The sequence below is a fragment of the Etheostoma cragini genome, chromosome 4 (assembly GCF_013103735.1).
Source record: "Etheostoma cragini isolate CJK2018 chromosome 4, CSU_Ecrag_1.0, whole genome shotgun sequence".
In the NCBI taxonomy this organism is placed as follows: Eukaryota; Metazoa; Chordata; class Actinopteri; order Perciformes; family Percidae; genus Etheostoma; species Etheostoma cragini.
The window spans coordinates 4,337,809-4,357,786 of record NC_048410.1 but is presented as its reverse complement, the minus strand read 5'-3'; the positions used below and the strand labels follow the sequence as shown (position 1 = coordinate 4,357,786).

General features: G+C 39.7%; 1 protein-coding gene and 1 long non-coding RNA gene across 3 annotated transcripts in view; one reads left to right on the top strand and one right to left on the bottom strand.

The window, feature by feature from the left end:
- LOC117942860 overlaps positions 1 to 6,609 on the bottom strand; it is a 6,895-nt gene extending 286 nt beyond the window's left edge. The window contains exons 1-2 of the long non-coding RNA XR_004656241.1: positions 6,511 to 6,609; positions 6,422 to 6,424 (exon numbers count right to left, since the gene is read on the bottom strand). This is a non-coding gene — a long non-coding RNA (uncharacterized LOC117942860). The remainder of the gene's footprint in view (positions 1 to 6,421; positions 6,425 to 6,510) is intronic.
- LOC117942799 (contactin-4) overlaps positions 1 to 19,978 on the top strand; it is a 94,577-nt gene that overhangs the window by 3,814 nt on the left and 70,785 nt on the right. The gene's annotated exons all lie outside the window — the stretch shown is intronic.

Sequence of the window (19,978 nt, the reverse complement as noted above, 5' to 3'; positions counted from 1 at the left end):
GCAGGAGGCCAGGTAAGCAGGACAGAGCGGTGACCTTCACTCTCTGATAGAGACTGACAGAAGCTTGATGGAGGCTGTGCAGCCACAATCATGCTGAATCATTTCTGACATGGAGCTGCAAGGCGCCTTACGGCCAGGAAGGAGCATTTTACACCACAGGATTGGAATAAGATGAGATCCAACTTTGTTGTCAGTTCAACGAGAAAACGTTCTTGCATCGTCGGCTCCAACAATCAACAGATAACACCAAAAACTCAAACATCAAGAACATCTGCATAGTCACCCAACAAGAGCATCTGACACGCCTTTCTCACACACACACACACACACACACACACACACCACATCAAAACTTAATATTATATGTAGTTGTCATGATTGCAGGCCCACAATGGATCGCAGATCACACGTTTGTTGGATGAGCTGGGGGTGTGGAGTGGGTTGTAGTCCAAGTATGATGGATGTATGGGGGGAGGGGTGGAGTTTTTTTTCCTGCAATTTGGTCTGAAGGCACACTTAGTGCAGCTGTTGAGGGAGAAAATAAATGAAATAGCCTGACCAACAGCCGCCTCAAGGTTTGAATGGAAAGAAGATTTTTAGCTCAGTTGCTTGAAACCAAAGCTGTACTTGTCAACTGGTGAGTTGAGAAGGTAGTGTATCCTGTGCAGTGCAACATGTTAACTGTTCACACCTTAGTTTGATTTGTTTTGATTTGTAATTTGCCTTTCTCAGCATAATTGTTACCTTTGTGTGATCTGCCTTTGTCTAATGCTCTCTGGCAGAAGAAGCCCGGCTTATGAATAAATCAGAGCCCTCACTTTCACTGCTTTGAAGGATGGAAAATGGAATTACCATGTTCTGTACCGCACTGAACTAACTACTTTCATCTTTTGATGCCCTCTCATGTGCTAAAAATAGACTGCAGAAAAGTGCTTCCTGTACATTGCATCGGTAAACAGATACACACTTTCATAAATAATTCCTGTTCATGTAGTCTTTTTTCACAACAATAGTTTTAACAATCAACTATTCATATGAACCGGCTTTACAGTTATTGGATCAGGATTTGGCACCTAAATCAATCTGAATTGAGTATTTTATGTAAGATGGCCACCTTCCCTCAGTGGTCAGCCACGGTTTAAGCCTAATCTTGTGTTTAGAAAGCAGCGGATTATTTTTCTGTCATCTGTCTTTCCAAAGAAATATATCATGTCAAATATTCCAGATTTAGAATTTTATAATAATGTCTAACTGCAGTCCAGCACAGGATTACCAAACCAAAATTGGAAGTAACCGCTCACAAACAAATTAGGTGAGGAAGTTTTATTTGCTGGGTAAATAAAGTAACAGTTACTCGAAATTAGTAGAACCAACGAAGATAAGCCACAGTGAAGTTTGGAAATGTACCAACAGGCTGTTCTAAGGTGTGAGAGAAAGATGACTGAGGATAATACCTCACAAAGAAGATGGGAGACGAGCTTAGTTTCCTCGAACAAACCCTCTGTTGCCCCTGGAATCACTACCACATTAGTGGCAGCGCACTTTTCCAAAGCAGACGCCGCTTCAATTTGAGCAACACCTGCGTCAACACGCATAGAAAGGACGCCTGTAATATGAACCTGTCACACAGACACATTGCAAACTCTTGTATAGATGGTGTTCATAGCAGTTGGAGTATCAGCTCATCCTTAGAATAGAAATCCAAAAAAAGGTGTTTTGGGGTGAATAATTTATGTCCTTTTTTCCCTCTTATATAAGTTGAGCGATGTTTGGATTTTTGGAAGCTAAAACAAGACTGACAGTTGGTTAGTCAGATAAAACATCGACTTGCATTAAGTGGTCGTTTATCCCAACTGAGGAAATAAGTGACTTGGTGGAAAATTTGGAGCAGCTTTGTGCCTAGAGCAATGTGGATTTGGTTATTTGGAATAGGACGCTTCTGTATGTGATGGTAGTGTATGTTTTATCCCTTGCCTTCACATCATTTTCTTGCCATTACACACAGCTAATAGTTCCCCATGCGAGGAGCCTAAGAACTTCACAACAGCAGCAGGAGAAGTCACACAAACGGAGTTATATAGTTCTCACATGACAACAATGACTATTGGAGTCCTCTGCAGTGATATATCACCATATATAGCCCATATACATACCATGTATAGCTATATCATCACTCTCATTTATGAGGACATGACTTTGCAGAATTCTTCATCTTTATGGACCGCATGTCATTGCAATTCAAAGCTGAACAGGAGTACAATGTCAGCCAGGAGTGCTCTGTGATGGAGAGGTCTTACTAGAAAGGACAGTTTGTGTTTCTCTCCAGGTAGTCTTGCATTGCCAGACCTTCCTCCACAGCGCCGTGGGTTTTCCGGGATTGGAGAAAAACGTGCTCCGGTTTATTGGCATTTCATTAAACCAATATCAATTGTCTTTGGCCATACACAGCAACAGCGCCTCTGCAAAATAGCCTCAGTTGGTCATCCGTGTAGAGGACATGGAAATAAAGAAACAGAATTGTTTTTGTATTTAAATGTAGAGCTATTTGTATGTGAGAAGGACAACCATGTTAAATTAATTTCTCCATTTCTCTGCTATTGTTGGCCTCCGGCCTTTGTGTTGAGGAAATGTAAATATTACAGTACATACCTTGACCAACAAGCTGTGTAGCACCCTCTTCACCTTCCTGTGTCTCTTCTTAATCAAAGCAGCATACTGTAGAATAAGTTATTGTAATTTACTTTCCATCTTTCATATCCTGTCGCAAATTCTAATTGAACACTGTCTGTGCGTGTGTAGTTTTAAGAATCCATGTGCCTCTTGATGCTTCATGCAAACATCATACCTATTTTAATACTGATGTATTCAGCCTCAGCTTCGATTAAGATTAGTTCTGATCAAGTGTGACACTCGCTAAATGATTGTGATAGATTTTGACAATCAGCCGCTTTCTTTGTGCATGGCTCATAATGGAAAACTATTAATCTAATAAGCACACACCGAGGTGTGTGTGTGGTTCTTGGGGGCATGCTGTGTGTGTGCGTGCGTGCGAGTGTGTGTGTGCGCTATTTTCACATCTGGATACTCCTTTTGTGATGCAATCTAATTTTGTGATGCGGTAACGTCACCTCAGCACTGACTGTAATGTCAGAAGCCCACTCAGTGCAGCTCTGCAAGAAAGATGTAATTGAGAGAGTGCCCAGGGGAATTTGATGGGGATATTGAGAATCTCATAATGCTATCTACTATACAAGCTATTTTCCACAAATGGCCCAGTAATATAGCTTTAAACTTTGGGAATGCAATGCTTACCTTCCAGAGACACCTGAATCTCATGTACAAGTCAGATTCTCTGTGGATTCTGTGCACGTACTGCATCAGTCAGCTGCTTCTATATCCAACCTCCATGAGCTTGTATGTTAGGCTGAACGCAACATTGGAAAAGTGAATGAATGCGGGGAACCTAATGAGAGCTTCCTTACCATTAAAGAGAGTTTCCAGCACCGCTCTCTTGTAATCTACAGAGTCACATAAACGGTGAACCTTGGCAGCCTGCAGCGTGATTAATGCACTGCACACTAAATGGATTTGCAATGAACCAATCGTGGGATGAGCTGCTTACAGTTGCATTAAACTGGTACCTTGACAGAAGTGTGAGTCTTCCTGCTCCTTTATGTGAGAATTTGCATGGCAAATAGCCACTGCAGGCTCATTCGTGTGGATTTGTGTGACCAGAGTGAGTCATCCATCACAAACGCAGACGTTTTTAGACCGCATGGCGTGCTCCTCGCTCTCTGGAGCAGGTCAGCTGGTCAAAGGCCTGTTTGTCTTCTGTTAGGTGTCTGTCCCCGCAGCCTGGCTGTGTTGCTTTGGTATCCTTTGGCACTGTCAGTCAACCGGCCCTGTGACCTGCACCGTATCCCCCTGAGTTACCAAGGCCATAGTCCCAGCCGCAGCCCATCTCCCAGCACAGCTCCTCAAGATATATTTCTCTCCCAGACATCTCATATCCTTTGCACAATGAAAAATAGCTCCTGACATCTGTGATTATTCTAAACCTTTAAACTGTCTTTTCCTATAACACTTACTGACTTGTGATAGATTAAGCTTTATCTTCCCAGCCACATTGCACCTCCTTTTTCTTTGCACCGGATTGTTTATGTTTGTGTCTGTCTAGAAAAAGCCTCTCCAGGAATTCATCAATGCGCTTTGTCCTAATATCTGGGCAGCATGGAAACAGGCTGCAAGGTCTAAAAGATTAGGAGTGTGGCCATCCTTCAATCCCACCACTGATTGTGCAGTGAGATTTCATTAGCCACAGGAATGTTCTTATACTTTTGTCTTAAAGCAAAGTTGTGTTCCAGAACAGAATAGCAAACACCTTTTATTGTCCAGCAACCTGGAAAATCATCGGAATGATATCAGCGCACACAGCAAATCTCATCACACCATTTTTTTGGATGGTAGTTTTTTGTAAAGTTGTACAGCAACTAATACATACACCGCATGGTATTCAATGCAGAATAATGCAGTTTGCTCATGGTCTTTTGTTGCACTAAGAACAAAAACTCCCCTCTAGATATTTTTTTGTTTGGCAGGGGTACTCTCTGTCTCTGTAGTTTACAGGAGAGAGTTGGATGGAGCTGGTGTTGATTTCTGAAACTTAACTTTTCTCCACTTTTACCTGTGTGGCCAGCTGGCTGCCTGCCTCCTTCCTAATGGTAGTGCAGGGCATTTGTCACAGTCCGTAGCAACGGTTCAACTATGTCAAACTTTCAAATGCAAGCATGCCAAGCGTTGCGTTGAGCCTGCACTTTGGTTGGCGTGACACAGCGGCCGAGTTGTCGCGTCCAAACTGAAGGACTACAAGTCCAGAAGCCGTTGCAGGAGTACATCTATCTGCTTTGTTTATAAAGCTAAGCTAAAGTCAATGAATAGAATCCGTACATATGCCTTAGTCTTTTGTAGATTACTGACAACCGTGTTGACCTGGTAGGATCCTCAGTCCCTCTGTGTGTCTTGTAAGCAAACTATAGTGGGTCCTGTTCTATGGATGGGTTAAGATGTTTGTTGACAACCCTCTCCATGCACATAGCCAGGGTAAGAGTCATTTAGGGTTTTAGACCCTGGCATTTTGGGTATTGGTCTGTAATGTTATGTATTCGGCACAGTACAGGCATTAAACTAAAATAAATGTAGTCTTAATAGAAAACATGTCCTGAAGATGCAAGGGTATTAGTGTGTATTTACTGGACGTAAATAACTGGACCTGTGTTGCAAACAATTTGTGAATGACCACCCAAATAGAAAAGTCACAATACTTCTTATAGAAATGCCGTTGTTGGAGTTGACCTGTACGGCTATGATAAGATTAGATACATGCTTCATGTCAGGTGCTTTTGTTTTGGGGGGGGGGGGGGGGGGGGGGGGGGGGGGGGTCTGTGTGTGATGAGGGAAGTCACTGCCCTGTGTGGTGGAGAAGGATGGATGGCCTCAGAGTACAAGGTCTAGGAGAAATGTGCCCACCATGCCGTTAGGGGATAGGGAGGAGATGATTCATTTTCAGCATCACTTCACCCGAGATGATCTCATTACTTTGTGCGAGTGGACAGTCCCAGCGATGAGAGCTCGGCAGGTCCACATAGCCTCCACCATGAGAGGCGTGTCATAAATGGCATTACATGCTCTTCTGCTGTTTGTGTATTTATTATTGAATCTAATATAAAAATATGGAGTAGCACACATTTATTTGTGGTGTCATTTCAGATTATTGGATGCAATGTGTTCGGGATTGTGTCACTAAAAGGTCTTCCCGAATCAAAAATATGTAACATTTTATTTTATCTGTCTTTTTAATTTAAAGCCTATTTTATTTGTTGAGATTATGAACGAGTCAAATTCATTAATAAGGAAAATGCTTTTATAACAAAAACATTCACCTGCTGAAATTTTTGAATTCTAATGTAGATGGTTAGGCCTAACCACTGTCCATATTTTGTGTCATTTATTGTTTTTTCTGTTTACATAGCTTGTTAACATATACTATATATGCATAATACATCTTTTATCTGGATGACAGATTTATAGCCAGAGTGTTTTAATTATTACACAAAAGAAGATTGAATAATCAGAACATCTGGAAGACTTCAAGGCTTTGAACATGAAGAACAAAGATTATCACACCTGTGTACTGATTAAAATGAGGTGCAACTTCAAATCTGAGTTGCACGTCATTTTTTAAAGTGTGCAGTGGGGCAAGCGCACCAAATCTCCATAACTGATGTTATTGATGTTAGGGTTTCAGAGGATGTAGGACACAAATGCAGATACTTACAGGTAGTTTAGGTTTGCCAGAAATAATAAATAAATCACAGTCCGAACGGTGTCCTGATTACAGCAGGCAGGTACAGGCAGAATCCACAAACTGGAACAGACAACACACACTCTCACTCCAAACACCATAAACAGTACATACAATAATCCGACAAGTGACGAAGACAGAAGAGAGACTACACAGTGTAATGAGAAAATAAGGAACAGGTGACACTAGGCCGGGGAAACAGGTGAAACACATAAGACAATCACAAGGGCGGGGAAACTAAAAAAGAGACTTCAAAATAAAACCAGAACAAGAAACATACAACCAAGACAATTGACCATTTTATTGATCCATACCTACACTTAAGCCTATAGAAAAATCACTTTTATGACAACGAGGATGCTTGTTTTAACATGTTTAATTAGGACATTGGTTGTGATTGTTTGGGGTGTGTGTCAGACATGTTACTCCATCATCAGCGACGTGCAAACTCGTGGTAACACAAAGGCAGAGGGTTTGCTCACACAGCAGGGTATTGAATGCACCTCGGGGCTGAACATGCTGCTTTGGGTTACATGTGGAAGGGAAGGAATCAGGAAGCCTCAGAGAAGGGGCGGAGTCTATAAAAGGGTGTGAGGAGCTGACCTGAGTGGACCTTTCTTCTAGGGCTGGGCAATGAGGAGCATATCAGATGTCATGATATTCTTGACCAAATCCCTTGATATCGATATTGTGGCGATATTCTAGGGTTGACAATTGGTGCGTTGACAAAATATCTTCACAGTTAGATTTTAGATAAATAATCATCAGTAATGTGGACATAATGTCTAAGTGGGGAAAAAGGCAAATAATAGAACAGTCTGGTAGGTTCAGAAAAGTAAATGACTTTTCTGTAATGCAGCCTTTAAAACCAGGAAAAGACAACACTTATGTCATCATGATATTACAATATCCAAAATCTAAGACGATACCTATTGTCATGTCACGATATCGATACAATATTGATATATTGTCCAGCCATATTTTCTTCCTACACAGAGACTTACATAGGAGGGCAGTGTAATCCAGTTTATGTTCGGTGTTTTTTTTTTAAGACTTCTTAAATGATGAAAAAATGTTAGATTCCCAGTGTTTGGTGTGGGACAAACCATTGGAGTGATAGATTTGGCACATAATCCAATAAAAAAAGGTTTGCTCCTGCTGAATATAGATGTTCTTAAGTGGACTTTTAGTATTTGTAATAGTGACATTGTTTTTCTTTTTTTATAAATGTAGATTTCAGTCACCTGCATGTCTCTGAATAGGGAGAAAAAACTATTCTGGCCTTGAAAGTTATATTTATTTATTTTATTGCATACGTTTTGCAAATGTTCTATGCAGTTTTCTTTTGTATAACCTATTAGCATGCTTCTCTGTTTCCTAGTTTTAAACAAAGACATTGCTAAATGAGCCAACCACAGGTTTCCCCCCCATTTTTAGAGTAATTGTTAATTGTCCTTTTAACTAAATATTGGATGGAACATTTTGTTTTGCCTGTTTGTGTGGGGATTCTGCTGTGTTAGAGGGGGAACTGACAGGCAGAGAAGCCTTTCTGTGTGTTTCTTGTGCGGTTTAAGCTATTTTAGTGTTGTGAATGGGCAATCTGAGTGTGTACTCTCTTGAATTGGTTTGTTTGTGGTGCTGGGTTTACCTCTGATAGTGCCGTTTAACCCTACCCTTTTATTTTGTTTATTTGTTTAGTGGGGTTTTGATGGTTTATGTAGTATGCTGTTATGCCATCACTCTTTATGGCCTGGATTCAATACATTAGCTCACTGATATTGTAATAAAATCTTCATTTTTTGTGTAGCAGTCTATGATTCCCGGTAGTTCTGGGTCTGTCTTTGATCTTTCTTGGTTACATTTACATAATCTAATACTTTGCATTGTTTAAGTCATGTGGCAATGTGTTTTTAAGTATAATGGTTTTATGGTGCTTTGGTTTAGTATAGTGTTGTTTATTCTACTTGAGTTTGAATTTTGTTCAATTTGGATTAGATTTTGATCTGGTGACGTGGATTTCTGTTGATGTTAAGTATAAGAGCATGCATTTTCTTTTCATAGTTCACAAAGCTGGACATGTCCTTGACCCGTAGTGCACGTTATGGGTGCAAGATATGTTAACTCAACATCGTTATCGCAATATATCGAAAGTTTCGCGGTAAGTATGCAGTATTTTGTGGAGCGCTGCGTCCCGTTTGTTGACTGTGTGGCTTGGCTGTGTTTGATTTAGAGCCCACTTGATACGCTGTAATGGGTGCCATTTCATTGGCCACTCATTGGGCCACTTGCACATGTTGGTGCACGTCAGCGCATGGGTGACAAACCCAATGGAGCATACCACGTGTTTGCTTATTTCAACAGAGTGACAGTGTAAGTGAAGAAATAGAGACAAAATGAAACAAGTCAGAAAAGAGAAAAAAGTTGTGTCCTGTTCTCTTCATATATTTTATACTGTACGCATGACACATGTCCTGTTCTGTAGAAATGGTCGTTATTTATATATTCATGTTGCACCAGTTAGAGCCCGACCGATAAAGGATTTTTAAGGCCCATACTGATACAGATATTTCGTTATTTAAAAATCCAATATTCTGCTATATCGGCCGTTATATAAAAAATAAAAATAATCCAGAAACGCGTAAAAAAACAGATTTCCCTAACAATATTATTTGTAGCTATTTGAGTCCTCATTAAATAATATTATTGTTTTATTGTCACAGACAACAGATCAGAGGAACATCAAAATATATTAAAGTTCTGATAAAAAAAAAATATAAAAATACAAACTTAAGATATGAAACTTAAAGTCCCATGAACAAAAACACAATAACAAAAAAAGAAATCAGTGTTGCCAACAGGGATGTCGTAGTCCGTCCGTTCATTTGATGAATGAACATTTAAAAAAAAAATGTATCGGTCATTATAAATGCTGATAGTTCGGGAAATGCCTAACATTGGCCGATAATATCGGCTCGCCAATATGTTGGTTGGGCTCTAGTACCAGTCCAATATAACAGTTAGTTGAAATAAACCTTGTGTTGTAAGAACACTTGTTTCATTAGTTATGTCATTTTACATGTTTAAAAATATTGAAATTGATATCACGTTTAGTCAATATCGGGCAACCCTAGTGCATGTAACATTATGTTGCAAAAAATACATTTTGCACTTGCAAAAAGAACTGTGGAATGCGAGTCACCAGAGTTTAGCTGGTAAAAAGGAGGATTTGTGTGTTTACTACAATTTAGAGAGAAAGTGGAAGGAGTAAAGGGGGATGAAAAGTGACCCTGCAGCTCAGAGCAGCCAGATGGTTTGGCCTAAGTGAAATAAACACATCGGGTCAGAGCAATTTTGGACCTTGACCACATGGTGTCGTGACTAGTATTAAACCCAGGTATAAAGGAAAGGACGACAATCTATTTTAACTGATGAAAACGTGGCCTCCAGTTACTTGTTTATTGGGTCACTAAGTCTTAAACTGGAAGGCAACTGTGCAGGATTTTAAACTTTTTTTCATAATAAATGTGCATTGACATCAGTGGATAAATATTGAATGTATGTCCATCATTGCTGTGCATTTCCATAAATGGGTGAGGATAGTTATTTACTTTAATGTCCTTTCTTTGCGCTCTGTTGTTGCAATGTAGTAATAAGAGCAGACCCAAAAAGTCTCAGTCGGCTGTTTGCAGGTTGGATCAGTTCAGTAGCTGAAAGATGTTGACTTTGTCAAGGTTGACCTTAATGCATGTATGGTTTGATAGGGATGACATGCTCTTTGCTGACATCGCCTTTGATGTCTTTAAAGTGACATGGACTAGAAGGTAAGACTCAGCAGCCACTCTACTGATTCTGTTTAGGTAAGGCTGTCCTCCGTTAAAAGAGAATGTCACCGTTTTTCAACCTTATTACATTGGTCGTAGTATTACAGTTAAGTTCGGGTTGCGATTAACCGTTTATCAGTAGCTTTCATCTTTATTGACATTCCACCACAGGAAAGCCAGATGCGTACAGTACGTCATAGCCTAAATGATAGCATGACGTAGGCCTACTGGGACATTTAAATGGAAGAAAGCCATCCTTGTTTTTCACAATTAGTTACCTGTGTGTTTCCTGCTATTAGGGTCTGATGTGAAAAGGTCAAGCTTGTTTGTATAGCACCTTTGCTTGAGGAATTTTGAAGTGCTTTAAATGAGACAAAAAAAGCCATTCTGACAAGATATTCATGAAAACAAGGTCATAAAAAAAGGAAAATAGAAGATTAAAATTAAGTTATAATAAATATGTCAAACAGATGAATAAAAGAGGTGTAAGCCTGCACTGCTTTTAACTTTCTGGATTTTCTGCTATGCTTCGGTGAAGTGGACTGGAGACCACTCTTCTTTTTTACCACGTTGAAATAGGATACCATTACCCTGCCAATGGATGGGACTGCCCATTTTTCCAACGCTCCATTGTTAACCCGAAAAATTCCCTTTGTTCCTACAGCCCACTACTCCGACGTCCCTTTGTTTCCAAAAACCCCTCTGCTCCAATATCCCACCGATCAAAATTTTACATAGGTTAGGATAGCCAATTGGTTGGGGTTAGGCATTTGACCTCGAGTGGTTAAAATTAGGATATGGACTGCCATTGGAGTCATGTTGTGGCCACCTGACTATTGTAAGTCTAGTGTTCATTCTTCTTTTTATTTCATTAACTACTCATTCATCTCTCACGGCTGTTGTATGTGTTCAGTCAAACCAGACCCCAGTTAAAGTTAGCTACAAGTGTCTAAAGCTGCAAATTGGTTAACTTTTATTGTGATCAGCTTTGGCAAGCAGTTTAAGCAATCGTTTCACTGGACGCTGGTCACTTTCTCCGGTATTAGCATAAAAAAAATCTGATTTTATTTAATTTTGTACACATTTAAATCAACTTTGTGTGTTAGGTTTTGTTTGTGTCCGTCTGTCCTAAATATAAAGCTAGTTAGCTAAGTTTAGTACAAAACCAAAAACGGGGAACAAGCTAGCTGGCTTTCTCTAAAGACAAAAATCATCTGCCTAACAACAGCTCTATTAAAAAAAAAAAAGAAACATTTCTGACTTGCTCTTTGTTGTATGTAAAGAGATAAATGCAATTTTGTGTGTAGCGCTCACAGCTTTTAATACACATTTTAGCGTAGAGTATGGTAAGCGCTCAAAGAAATGAAAAAAAAAGCAAAGTAGGCCTACAAGGACTGGGCAGCATTTGTATCTGTAATTTCAAATTATGGATGTTTGACCAAACTTGAACGTTAAAAGGACAAGAATCCCGAGGCTGTTAACATAAGAATCATCCATATGACATAAGTCTGTGACATCAACGTACGGAGACAGTGAAAACTGTTAATACGCTGACATACATGTTTGCTCAGCTATGTCTTTTAAGTTGTTTTGTATTTGCTATTTTGGACAGAGGATGAAATATTTGGTTTCAGATGAGTGCCTTTTCAACTATATTCTGGTGCAACTCTTTTAAAACGAGTGTCGGAATTGACAGATTGTAATGTTTAAAGTTTCCTGTCATAGCAGGTTGCTTTTCTTGTCTGTTAACGGCTTGTGAAGCACATCAAAATCTAAGGTTTTTCCAGTTGTGGATTGAAATCTCTCGACAGTGGGCAAAGATTCATCATATCAGAATCTCCTGATGCAGAGCTTTTTGTGTGCTCACATTCACTGTAGACCATTCTGTTCACAAATTCCTCTGTCAAACGAGCTGGACCACATAAATATAGCTTTGCCTGAAACTAATGCTTCACTTCAAAGTTGGTGAGCAAATAACATTGTAATACAAACACTAAGCAATGCTATTGCAGATGTCTAAAGGCCAGTTCATATTCAAATATGTACACATTAAACTGCATTAACCAGATGGGATGAGGTGAGATAACATTAAATGAGAAAGTGGTGAACTAGCTTAGCTTTCCCACAATGTTGCAACACTTCTTTGATCTACTTAGATAGATAGATAGATAGATATTTATTGATCCCCCAAAAATGGGAAATTACAGTGTTACAGCAGCACACAAAATATACATACATACAATATACATGAAATAATAACAAAATATAAGAATAAAATATAAGAATATAAGAACAAATATTTAAATATATACAAGATGGGGAAAAACCAAAAGTGCAAAATGTAAATGAACCAATCGGGCAGGTTGCCCTTATTGCAATATTGTGGTGTCTCAGAGTCTCATCTAGCACCCAGGGATGATGTGTTGAAGAGTTTTATTGCCTGTGGTAGGAATGATTTCCTGTAGCGGTCCGTGCGGCATTTAAACTGTCGGAGCCTCTTAGAGAAGCTGCTCCTCTGTTGGACCAGTGTGGGGTGGAGAGGGTGGTCAGGGTTATCCATGATAGATAACAGTTTGTTCAGTGACCTCCTCTCCACCACAGCTTCAAAAGTGTCCTGTTTGCAGCCGATCACGGAGCCAGCCTTCCTGATCAGTTGTCAGCTACAGACACTGGGATTAAAATCAATCTACCAAACCTGTAACAAAGGCAAACCAATAAATTTGATCATCTCACAATGTTTGCAATGTGGCTCACCTTCATTGCAAATGACAAAAATAGGCTCACACATGGCATGCCTTAATGTCAGAAGTTTGGCAATCTTCTTTTAATCTCCCCCAAATCCACATTCCGCCCAGCAGGCCAGATCAATCGCTCTTGTGTTGTTTCTACATGTTGATGCTTTCTCTTCTGTGCAATCATAGATACTATGACAAGTTCAATTTCAAGCAATTTTGGAAATGTACATTCAAAAGCAATCAGCCCAAACAATTTTGATTGAATAAGTTTCTCTTTTTGCACACATTTTTGCTACAATGGTCATTGCTGTGGCATTAAAGTTCTTCACCTCCCACATATCATCTGTCATTCAAATACCAGGTCCAGTGGATCATGATGTGAAGCTTTAGCTCTGGTTCAGTAGGCACCTAACCATGCTGCCTCACCAGAGAGTTGCACAATAAAATGCATTTATTTTTCTTTGGTAGAGGTGTGACTTCTTGTAGGTAGTTTGGTGGGTCCATGGTTGCTGGCCAAGCTAACGGCGACGGTAGATAATAGCAATATCCTCAATCTACTGGTAGGTGTAGGCTGATAACCACGGATAATGGCCATTCGATGGAAGGATAACATTCAGAATGGGTGCTCTGACCCTTAATGTTGGGATCTGGGCTTAGACAGCACCCAGACGTCTCCGCTCCTGAGCTCTGGGCAGAAACAGACGGTGACTGTTAGCTGTGATAGCAGAAGCAACTTTGAATGGTAGCCTATCGGAGGCAGACTGGCAGTGGGAGCTGGATGGGATTTGAAGACCTGGCCCTCCATGAATCATATTCAAATCAGCATCCGACTGAATGCCTCTCCTAAGCTCCTCACTTCTTACTCGAGCTTATCTTAATATGGACAGATGAAGCCACAGTCTTGTTTTTCATTTCTGTAGTCATTGTAATCATGCTTCCATCGGTGACTATTGATGAAGTCTAAATTCTTGATGACTTTAAGATGTGCAGTCGGTTTGTTTACAAACAGTTTATCAAATTTAACCAGCCGCAATCAATTCTGGCTCTAAGCACATTTACATAACGTGTTTCTAATTGAACAGTTATAAAAGTCCTTTTGTTATGAATATGGTGGATCATTTGTTCTGTCAAACAATCTTTATTAATACAAATTTTACTACAACTCTTTACTACAAAGTAAATCTTTGTTGTCACATTATTCTCACATGTCATTATGGTTTCAGCGCTGTTTTGACTCAAGTGAGTCCAAGATTAGTTAAAAATGACAAGCGTTTTTTTATAGATCTATCTCGAACATACAGCGGTTCAAAGAATTCCAATTTCTACTGAGAGCTTACTAAGATATATGCATGTTTACGAAGATAAGAATTTTATTATGCCCTAAAGGACTCTAAATGTCAAATGGGAATTTGTCTCAGATGGTTTGTCTCAGTCTGCATCTCAATGATATTCAGCACAACAAAGAGGAAATAAAGATTTACTTTTTGTTTCCATAATATTCAAAACACTACTGTAGACTATGCTCAAGTCTGACCTTCAGTACAAAACGTATCCTATATGAACAGGTAGCCATATCAAAGCAACTCACTTTGCTTACATAACATACTGTGTAGAGCATGATGGGAGTAAAGTCCAAATTCTTCTTATAATCCAGTGTTGATACATCTCCTTGTTGTTATTGCAGATAATTTTGTTTCTGATCAAAGGTCATGTAACACAGAACACCTTCTGAAATTCCTAACATTTACATGCAAATGAATATATAATTACTGTTTTTGCTGAAAGTATGAACTCAATTTAATTAAACTGTTTCTTGCAGAAAATATTTATTGCTTTTACAGTATATTCCCATTTTCCGCAATATGTCATTCTGTAATTATTGACCAAACAGATCCATCTCATTCTCACCTTACAGGCTCAAAGAGGCGTCTGTAAATTATTATTATCTGCCACTCTGTTGTTGTGATAATAATCCTATTGTTATTGTTACAAATCACCAAAAATGGGTTGTAAAAAAAACTCCATACACACAATTTTAGCTAGGTTTTTAGGGTACTATTTGGCTCTTTAGCTGTTAAATGTCCCAGGTAGTCTATGTCTACTGAGCAGAAAGTGTACAGTAATCTTTTTTTGTTTTTGTTTTATTTTAATTTTTTTTATCTTAAAACAACTGCCTGCTGCTGCCAACACAGTGCTATGAGACCAGTGAGAGTGAATCAAAACAGTAAAGCTGTATGCCAGAAAGCTGTGCATCAGCTGAAGTTTGCTATGAAGCTCTGTAAAGCTTCTGCTGATTATTCTCTGTAGGTGTGATTATTGGTGATTTAAAGGTCCCATGACATGGTGCTCTTTGGATGCTTTTATATAGGACTCATTGGTCCCCTAATACCATATCTGAAGTCTCTCTCCCTAAATTCAGCCTTGGTGCAGAATTACAGCCACTAGAGCCAGTCCCACAACAAGCTTTCCTTAGTATGTGCCATATCTGAGTCTGTAGCTTTTGAGGAGGGGGGAGGGGGGAGGGGGGAGGGGGGGGGGGGGGGGGGGGGGGGGGGGGGGGGGGGGGGGGGGGGGGGGGGGGGGGGGGGGGTGATCAATAGCCACTTTTCTCGTTTAAAAGCCACAATGTCTCTCTCTCTCTCTCAGCGAGACAGCTATATTCATTTAAGTTTTGATCTCTTAGGCGGAATAGATTCTTCCGCGTTAAATTCACGCTGTGCAATTCAGTGTATTCTCAACCCTTTGTTGAACAGAGAGCGCCATCTAGGGGGCTCTGACAAGACACTGGTTCACAAAGCTTCATTTGGCCATCACTAATATACACCACATGTTAGAAACCCAGCATACACACACTGCTATTCTGTGTGCGTGATACACTAGAACAACGGCAACACCAGCTCAAGTATAAACCTCAAGTGACGGCAAGAAGCTCTGCATAAAGCCCCCGCAGAAGCATAAATCCCTTTACGGTAGCCCGATTCCCCGTTCTTGTCACTGAACAAAAAAAGTTACTTTGCTTGGAAAAAAAATTACTTTGATAAAAATAAATGAAGGCACATTGTTGCATCTTCAGTTCTACCACATAGGTATCTAAGTATAGTATGATAATTAATTATCTAAAATCTTAATAACTGATCCTTGCTAATGTAAGCAATAACAAAAAGTAGCACTCTTGAAAGTTAAGTACAAGTACCTGAGTAACTATACTTGTGTATTTTGTTACACCACTGACCTTTAGGAGCCGACTTTGAGAGTGTGCTGTTGCAGGGACTGTCGAGGACTGAGGAGTTATCTATATGTTACTCAGCTAGGTGATAAAAAAAAAAGACCTATTGTCTCACAATTGTCATAGCACACTGGCTGACACTCCAGATGGAATGTTGAGCTGCTTACTCTGATTCCTGTAACAAGCAAAGGATTTATGGATGTTTCTTTACTTAAATCCAGTCCTGAGGAAAACTCAAGTGGTAAATAATTAAGCCGAGTTTCCAGCCAGACACAGAAAGCAGACCAGCAACGTACCTTCAGGACGTCCACTAGGCAATGGCTGCAACACTGCAGGGTGGACAACCTTTTGAAAAGGCTACAGGGTACATAACCTTTTGAAACATTTAAACATTCATGTGGTGGCCATTAGCCTAACTGTGATGCATGTTAAATTCTCTGGAGCTGTGAGAGGTTTCTTGCTACTATTTGCAGCCACTGGACAGGCTATAATAATTCATTTCCATAATAGTCCTAGAAATTCTAGGAACATATACCAATTTTACAAGAGAAACCTCAGGGGAAACATTTAATTAACTCCATAATTTTCCAACCTTGTCAACACCAAATATCTTGATTTTGACTTCTATCTTGACTTGTTTTGAATTGCATTGGTAGTATTAGTTTTTAATGATCTTAAGTTCTTGTCTTTTGTCAGCTGTCATTCCCAAGGGGACAGCCCTTCGGTGTACAAATTACCGAACAGACCTCTCAGATGAGTTGTCATATTACCTCTCATCAGACTGTCTGAGGACTTAAAGGTGTCAAGGGTTACGAGATCTCCAGTTTCAACAAGCTGGCTCCCGCCAAAGGTCACAGACCCCTCGGCACTACCAAAACCAATTACAGGACTGGACTAGCAATGGAATTTAAAACAACCTGCACCTGCTCTCAAACAATATTGCTTGGAAAGAATAATTGCCATGGGAGGTTGGATGTTCACTGAATTGCTAAGAAGAGGAAGTTGTTTGGGTAGGACTTTACATTCCTCCACAGAAATAACATGGTAATAGTGGGTAACATTGTGAGAATGAAGAGGTAGCATACAGGTGATAACTTGTAACTACTAAAGTAATAACTGGGTAGTACATCACAGTAATAAGATGTAATAAGGTGACAGATGTAATAACATGCAATTACGAAGGTAATAACTAGGAATGGGTTCGATCATAACATATGTATATCTGGGTAGTGGTAATATAGTTGTTTTAATACTGTAATAACATGATAATAAGGGCTAATACACATTATGTTGATGTTTTCACATTATTATAGGCTACTATCAGCGTAATATCATCAAAATTGGATAAAACTTCATGGAATTTAAAATTGGTAATTACCATATTATAATGCTGAAATTTATTCACACTTTATGTTCCAAATATTTCCATGTTGTTTCAAGGTAATACTTTACAAATTACGTTTAATCTTGTGACTCCTTACCTGGCAACACGTCCTATTGTTTCTGTGTAACAACCATGGATCAGTGGTGCAAGATGCAAAACTGCCTGTTTCTATTTTATTACATGGTGATATTAGAATAATAGATTACCTGAAAATGTTTCTGATCCTCCTCTCCATGGGCGTGGATGTGGGCACCTCCTCTGCGTGGGCGTGGACATGGGTGTGGGCGCCTCCTCTCCGTGGGTGTGGGCGCCTCCTCTCCGTGCACGACTGCTTGACCGCAGTGAGCCCCTAGCTTTCCTGCATAACTACAGCAACCGCAAAGTGCAAGAAAATCTCTCTGCTGTTGTTTTTCACATAGAGCCTAACGTAGTTTAGCATTTACAGTACGTTGAAAAAAAAAACAGAATTTAAAAAAAAACAACAGAAGAGAGAAACCAACTTAAAGGAGAATTATGGTTGATTCCAACACGTAGCTCTCTTTGTAAATTTGAAGTGCTGTCAGTAGAGAAAAACAACAACAATTGCTGCTGCCTACAACGTGTTAACCTCCTGCTAGAGTTAGCACCCAACAGGGTCATTTAAAGTGCCTATCCATGTGAAGGGATTCCTTCCAAGTGAACACAGGGAATCTGACTGCTGTAGATGTGAAAGAAATGCATGAACGTTGTGCTAGTTCAGCTGTGTGTAGGTCCTGTGTTGAAAGGATAGGGACCGTCTACAAACTACAACACCAAAAAGAGACACAAACATATTTTCAAAAATAAGCTTATTTTTTGAAAGTAAGTACTGTAGTGCAACTAGCAGGAGACATGTTAAAATTGGGGTAAGATGGACACACATTAAATTGATAGCCGGCATATTTTAGTTTTATCTCTTTCCTGTGTTGTAGTTTGTAGTTGGTCCCGAAGCTCTCTGACGTCTCAACACGGAATTTAACACAGCTTCAGGTATTTCTTTCACATCTACTGCAGTAAGATTCACTGTGTTCCCTTAGAAGGATTCACTCCACATGGGTAGGCTCTTTAATGACATTTTGAACATGTTTAGAGGCTAAAAACACGTTTAAAGCTTGCCCTGTTAAAGCCTGTTGGGTACTAATGCTTGCAGGAGGATAACACGGTGTAGCCAGCCCCGATTTGTTATCATTTTTCTCTACTGACAACATTTCAAATTTACAAACAACAGAGCTCCGTGTTGGAATCGACCTGAATTCTCCTTTAACATGACATTGCTGTCTGGGACTTCCAGGTGAATTTCATTCATTACAGTATTCCAGCTGTGTGGTTATGCAGGCTTCGGAGCAGCGGGATGTGGATCCAGAAGACTGAGGTTTTCTCGAGATTACATGCAAACCAGACTTTCCTTGCCCCTTCCACTGAAAAGCCTCAACAGTGACAGAAATCAAGTAAATAATATTTTATGATATGTACCGCAGCAATCAGTTCAAATGCATGTACATGCTTGCAGGGCCAAAAACAGATGTTAGTTTTTTTTAGCCTGTCAGTATGGTGGCTACAGACATTAATCCAGAATGGATGGTTGGATTATACAAAGGTACAATATTGTTCCATTTGAGTCCGCTAACCATATTGGCGGTTATACTCAGTGTTTGTCATTGCATTATATGAGTCACAATGGTTGTGTTGTTGATGTCATAACTTTAATTTCTTTACATTAAATAACCAGCATTTTCACATTGGTAGAGTTTTATTCTACATCACCAGCAGACACTTCTGCACAGGAGGAGAGCTTTTAGCATTGTGGTGTTCGGAGTAATACAAGGCAGTGGTGTCAATCAACCTTGTTTAATTTTTTCCTTGACGGCGTGCGACATGTGTCTGACTGACATTGCTTTTTTTTCTTGCTTTTTTTATACAAGGAACTGCTTTGGTTCATGTTATACATTGCGGTGGTTCCATTCCAGTAACTCCTGCCTCCAAACTAATTGGGCTTGGTGTGACACCTCAAATAGTTCAACAGGCTCTGACAGGAAAGAGAAACTGTGATTGATACAGCTGCATGCGCTTTGTGTGTGTAAGGTTTAGCACCATAGAGTGTCACAGGTACAGGAAAAAAAAAACTATTTCGCTGTTCTGTTCTTTATTACTTGGAAATCCACTGACAAGTTGCTGCCATTCTGTTTCTCATAGTTTCACTGGTTCAAATTAGAATTGAATTCATTATTTTAAGAAACAAATGGTGTTCCTTGATCTACATCAACAAGGCCATTGATGGACTTGTGCTGTTCACCGAAAAAAGCATATGCCAGCCATTATATGCCAGCCATTTACACTCAAAAATATATATTTGAATGAGTATATACACTCACCGGCCACTTTATTAGGTACCCCATGCTAGTAACGGGTTGGACCCCCTTTTGCCTTCAGAAC